Genomic DNA, 5,655 nt, shown 5'->3' on the forward strand with positions numbered 1-5,655 from the left:
CCTCCCACTGGCCAGGAACCACTTTCTGCTTCCTGGTGTAAGCTTTGGTATGGATGGTGGCCGTCTCCCTAGAGACTGGGAGCTGTTAGAGGGCAGGGATCCTAGCTGACACATCTGCGTCCTCGCCTTGGTTGGAGGGGGTATGTGTGGGGGCGAGGGAGGAGATGGGGGCGGGGCTCAACACAGTGTCCAGCCCCTGCCGGCTGGCTGGGTGTTGCCAGTGCTCAGGGGCGAGGTGGGGGGAGAGGAGGCGGGGCTGGGGCGCACAGCCGGAGGGGGATCCCTGCCGGAGGCTGCTCTTCACGGGTTATCGTCTATACCAGAGTTGGGGCTCAGCTCGGAGACATGGGACAGGTGGAGGTGCTGGGGGTTGGAGCCCCACGCGCTGCTCAAGAGGCTGCAGGCTGGCCTTCAAGGCCTGGGCTAGACTGCAGCGGTTGGGGGCTGGCGGTGCTGCTCGGGTGGAGTCCGCCGGGCGCTGCCCTCCCTCTCCACCCTCTCCCGCCCCGGGGCCGGGAGGCTGTGGGTTGAGCTGCAGAGGCCACCTCCCTCCTGGGCGTGCCGCCGCTGCGATTCGGGTGGGAGCGCAGAGGGGACCTCAGGGTTGTGCTTTGCTGGGATCTGGGAAGGAAGCAAGCGGCAGCGCCGGAGTGAGTAACCGCCTCCCGAGGCAGCTAGTCCCGCCGCCTCAGGAAGTCCCGGCGCCATAGCGCACCGCCGCCCGCCACGCCGGGACCTTCCCCTCGCACTAGCCCGCCCCCACCCCGCCTCCATCTCGCGCTCCCAGCCGCAGACGCGGGCGCTTCTGCACGCTCAACCCCTCACCCACGCAGACGCTCAACCTCTTACCCACGCAAACCCCGGCCCGCCGGTGACCTCCCCTGCGGCTCCTCCTTCTGCTCTGGCCCAGCCCATCCCCTGCTGCTGCTCCTCCTGCCCCGGCCCAGCCAGTCCACCGCCCTCCCATCCCCTCGAACCCCAACCCGCCGAGCCGCTCCTCACTGGGTGCTGCGGTTCCCCGCTGCAAAGGGGCGGGTCCCGGTAGGGGGCGTGGCCCGGCCGACTTGCGGGGCGGCGGCGCCCTCTGTCGGCAGACTCGGGAACTGCCACACTCGTCACCCCGCCCCCGGCCCTGCTCCCAGACCCGCCTGGACCTCTCTGCCAGCTCCCCTCTCTCCAGGACGTGCGCCTGCAGGACTCGGAACGTGCAGAGGTCCGTCCTGGCCCCAGCCATGCCACGGGCTGTCTGAGAGAGAGTCGCAGCCTCTCTGAGGCTTAGCTTCCTTTCCTGTGAAATGGCTGTGGTGAGGAGCAAACGCTCAGCAGTGAAGAAGGACACTTTGTAACCGCAAAGGAGCCTGTGAGTGTGAGGTATGGTTGTTATCAACGCTAAGGGTAGTCTCTTGCCTTCTGCGGGGGTGACGACCATCCTTCTCTCTGCTCCAGCCCCACAGTGGAAGGAGAGCATAAGTCACCTCCAGAGATGATCACATGTGGTGGATTGCCTTCAGCCTTTTTTCTGGGTGTAAAATATACATATATGTATTTTAATACAATCGTGGCCATTCTCTACGTGCTGTTCTGTACTGCCTTTTTTTTCTGTCTCTCCAAGTGCTTAACTTATGGTTAAAAGTCCGGATTCGGCCAGAGAGGTGGCTCACCAACACTTTGGGAGGCCAAGGCCAGATGATCTCTTGAGCAGAAGTTCAAGACCATCCTAAGCAACATAGCAACACCTCGTCTCTACAAAAAAATTTTTTAAATGATTTGAGTGTCGGTCGGGCGCGGTGGCTCACACCTGTAATCCCAGCACTTTGGGAGTCCGAGGCGGTCAGATCACGAGGTCAGAAGATAAAGACCATCCTGGCTAACACAGTGAAACCCCGTCCCTACTAAAAATACAAAAAATTAGCCGGGCGTGGTGGCGGGCGCCTGTAGTCCCAGCCACTCGGGAGGCTGAGGCAGGAGAATGGTGTGAACCCGGTCGGCAGAGCTTGCTGTGAGCCGAGATCTCACCACTGCACTCCAGCCTGGGGGACAGAGCAAGACTCCCTCTCAACAACAACAACAACAACAACAACAACAAAAGATCTGAATGTCTCTAGTCCTAGCTACTCGAGAGGCTGAGATGGGAGGCTCGCTTGAATCCTGGAGTTCCAGGCTGCAGTGAGCCGTGATTGTGCCACTGGCCACTGCACTCCAGCCTGGGTGACAGAGTGAGATCCTGTCACAAGAAAGAAAGAAAAAAAGAGAGAGAAAAAAGAAACAACCAAAAAACTAGAGACAAACCTGGATTTAGGGCCTTGCTCTGTGACTTTGTATTTCCACCCTTGAGCAAACCACACAAGCTCTACCTTCCTCAGCCTCAGTTTTCTCTTCTGCAAAATGGTGGTAATGACAGGAATACCCACTTCACAGGCAGCGGTGAGGCCCTGCACACAGCCCAGTGCATGCTGGTTAGGCCTCTCCTTTTGCTTCCTGAGCCTGCAGCAGCTCTGCCTTCTTCATGCACCACGTGGTAAGGAAGGAGCTGGAGGCCTCCGCCTCTCGGACCTTGCTCACTGCTCGCTGCTTTTTTTTTTTTTTTTTTTTTTTTTTTTTTTTTTTTTTTGACAGAGCCTCGCTCTGCCCAGGCTGGAGTGCAATGGCGCAACCTCGCCTCTCTGCAACTTCCGCCCCACGTTCAAATGATTCTCCTGCCTCAGCCTCCCGAGTAGCTGGGATTACAGGCGCCTGCCACCACGCCCGGCTAATTTGTTATATTTTTAGTAGAAATGGGGTTTCGTCATGTTAGTCAGGCTGGTCTCGAACTCCTGATTTCAGGTGATCCACCTGCCTCGGTCTCCCAAACTGCTGGGATTACAGGTGTGAGCCACTGCGCCCGGCCTCTTTCGGCACTGCCCTTAACCACACGGGCCTCATTGTTCTTCCGGCATACCCAGACTTTCCCCATCTCAGCGCCCTCCCACTCGTCCTGTGTTTCCATGGGCTTTCCCCGGGTAGGGGCCTTTCTTTCCCTAGCTTCGCTGAGGTCCCTGCTACATTGTCGCCTCCTCGGAGAAGCCCTGTCTGGCCGTTCCGTATCGCTAGCGCCCTCTATCGTTCTCTAGCAGCTCACCCGGTTCTGTTTTTCTTCATTTTACTTCTCGTTGTGTGCCGTTCTCTTATATATGTTTTTGTCTTTATCCCTCCCATGGAAGGCACCTCCATGAAAGGACGGGGTTTTCCGAGGTTCTTTTCCTCTGTGGTTCCTAGAAGAGGGCCTGGCACATAGCCTGCCTTGGCTGGCTTTTTGCGTGAATATGAAGGGATCCACCTTCCTCCCTTATAAGAGGTAGCAGTACCTCCTGTTACCAGCAGAGGGCACCACCGCACAGCACTTGGGGGCCGCAGGGGCTCCTGCTGGGACGGGAAATATTTATAAAGCCCATAGGCCTCTCCTCCCATAATGTGGGCGCTCCACAGCTGGGACCGGAAGCAGGAGGGCCCCCTGCGCTAATCTGCCCTGGCAGCACTGAGCTGGCACGCCCTGGGTGCATCACCCGGTGTGCTCTGGTGCCCAAGGTCGGAATACCCTCACTGGTGGCTTGAACACACCCCTGAGCAGCTGATGCTTCTGTACAGATCACACCCCGTCCCGGGCTCTCAAAATGAGGGCAATGACATGAGCCACACTGCTCGCTCACGGGTTTGCTGTGAGGTCGGGACAGGAGTGCAAATGTTTTATGAATGTAAACATGGGACAAATATAATTTATTGGTAGTACAGCAGATTGACAACAAAAGAAGAGAGAAGATAAAGTATTTAAAGGGAATTGCAAGGCTAAATGAAGGTGGGAATTAAGACAGTGAAGGAGAACGAAGAAGTTAAAAATAACAATTACCTTTCACCAAGAGCTTATTAGGAGCCAAGGCAGAGGAAAGTGATCTCCAAACATTGTCTAATTATAGCCAACACTTACATGGTGCTGACCTCATGCCAGGAACTCTTTAAGTGCTTTATGCATAAAAACTCACTGGATCCTCACAACAACTGAGGGAGGTAGGTCATATCGCTGTCCCGTTCTACACGAGGAAACTGAGGCCCAGACAGCTTAAGTGACTGGCCCAAGGCCACATAGATAGACAGGGCTGGGCAATCTGCCTCCTGGAATGTGCTCTTAAAGCCCCACGGTCACAGCCACACCAAAAGGGAGATATTATTATTTTCATCCCATTTCCCAAACAAGAAACTGAGCTCAGCAGATGTACAAAGCCTGCCTCAAGCCACAGTGAGAATATGTGTATTTGAGCCCAGCTTCACCACCCACCAGACTAGGTCTGCAGGAGCTAGGAGAGGGCTTCAGGAATGTGCATAGGTTCTCTCAGAGGGGCAGCAGCAGACATACCCACTCTGCCTCTGAGGGTGGAAGAGAGGGTGAGAGCACAGAGGCTGGGCAGGGCTGATGGGGTTGAGGAAGAGGCTGCTTGGTGGCCTCAACTCCATGGAAGGAAGGTGGCCAGGCATCTTCTGGACAGGAAGTGAGGGGTGTGTTGACAGGCACAGTGGCTGTCCACAGGGATTCTAGCCAGAGCTGTGGGCTCCCCACAAATCTCCACAGGGAGACTAGGGACTGAGGGGCAGGCCTTACAGTGGGAGGTAGGAGCAGCCCCATCCCTACCACAAGTGCCCCTAAGCCCCGCCCCGACTTCCAGCCAGTTACATAAGCTGCTGCATACCCAGGCCTGGAAATAGCTGAGGCTGTACCGGCTGGGCTAGGAGACGTGATGAATGGTCCCCAGGAGCATCAGCTGACCACTCTGTGCTCCTGAAGTGACCTGAGGGCCTGCCAGCAGCTCGGGTTACCCAGCTCTCCCTGGGAGGCAGCCCTGCCTGGTCTGCTGAGGATGGCTCTCATGTGATTCTGTGTCTGGACATTTATGGTTCGAGCGCCTGTGGAATGGTCCCTCTCCCAAGCCGGAGCAGCTAAGGCAGCTCCCGGCCACGCCGTGCCCACTGGCAGCCTCCAGATGCTGGCAACCAGGGCCTTGCCCAGAGCAAGTACTTGGATCTCTGCAGACAGTCAGCACTGGGAGGGCTGAGAGCTTTGCTGCTCTGGGTCCTGTGCTAAGGGCCTCCAAGAAAAGAGGAAGAGGAGCCTGAGAAACTCGGGGTGCACGTGGGGACTGCAGGTGTCATTACAGGGCTGCACTCCACCCACATCCCCATGCCTCCTGTTTCACAGCCCACTCTGTCACTGAACTCGTGGCCCTGGATATAGGGGGGCACCCACACACTCTGATGCCCACTGCAGAGGGCAGAGCCACACACCCCCCCAGGGACAAGGAATATGCACCCTTACTTCTGAGAGTACCATGGCTAGGCTCAGGAGTATAGGAGGGCATTCTCCCAGCATATGGTGATCATATGTTAAGAATTACGATTGTGTTGATCAGGTGCAATGGCTCACACCTATAATTCTAGCACTTTTAGAGGCTGAGGTGGGAGGATCACTTAAGTCCAGGAGTTTGAGACCAGCCTGGGCAACATGATGAAATCCTGTCTCTATAAAAAATATGAAAATTAGCCAGGCGTGGTGGCATGTGCCTTTAGTCCCAGCTACTCGGGAGTCTGATGTGGGAGGATCCCTTGAGCCCAAGAGGTTGAAGCTGCAGT

The 5,655-nt window shown here is 56.6% G+C and overlaps 1 long non-coding RNA gene across 1 annotated transcript; it reads left to right on the top strand.

Moving 5' to 3' along the window:
- The first annotated feature begins 301 nt into the window (after nucleotides 1-301).
- LOC103238333 (uncharacterized) lies at nucleotides 302-1,572 on the top strand. The gene is made up of 2 exons (XR_499165.3): nucleotides 302-1,371; nucleotides 1,447-1,572. It is a non-coding gene; the product is annotated as an uncharacterized lncRNA (long non-coding RNA).
- Nucleotides 1,573-5,655: the final 4,083 nt, after the last annotated feature.

This window comes from Chlorocebus sabaeus, chromosome 11, assembly GCF_047675955.1.
Source record: "Chlorocebus sabaeus isolate Y175 chromosome 11, mChlSab1.0.hap1, whole genome shotgun sequence".
Classification (NCBI taxonomy): Eukaryota; Metazoa; Chordata; class Mammalia; order Primates; family Cercopithecidae; genus Chlorocebus; species Chlorocebus sabaeus.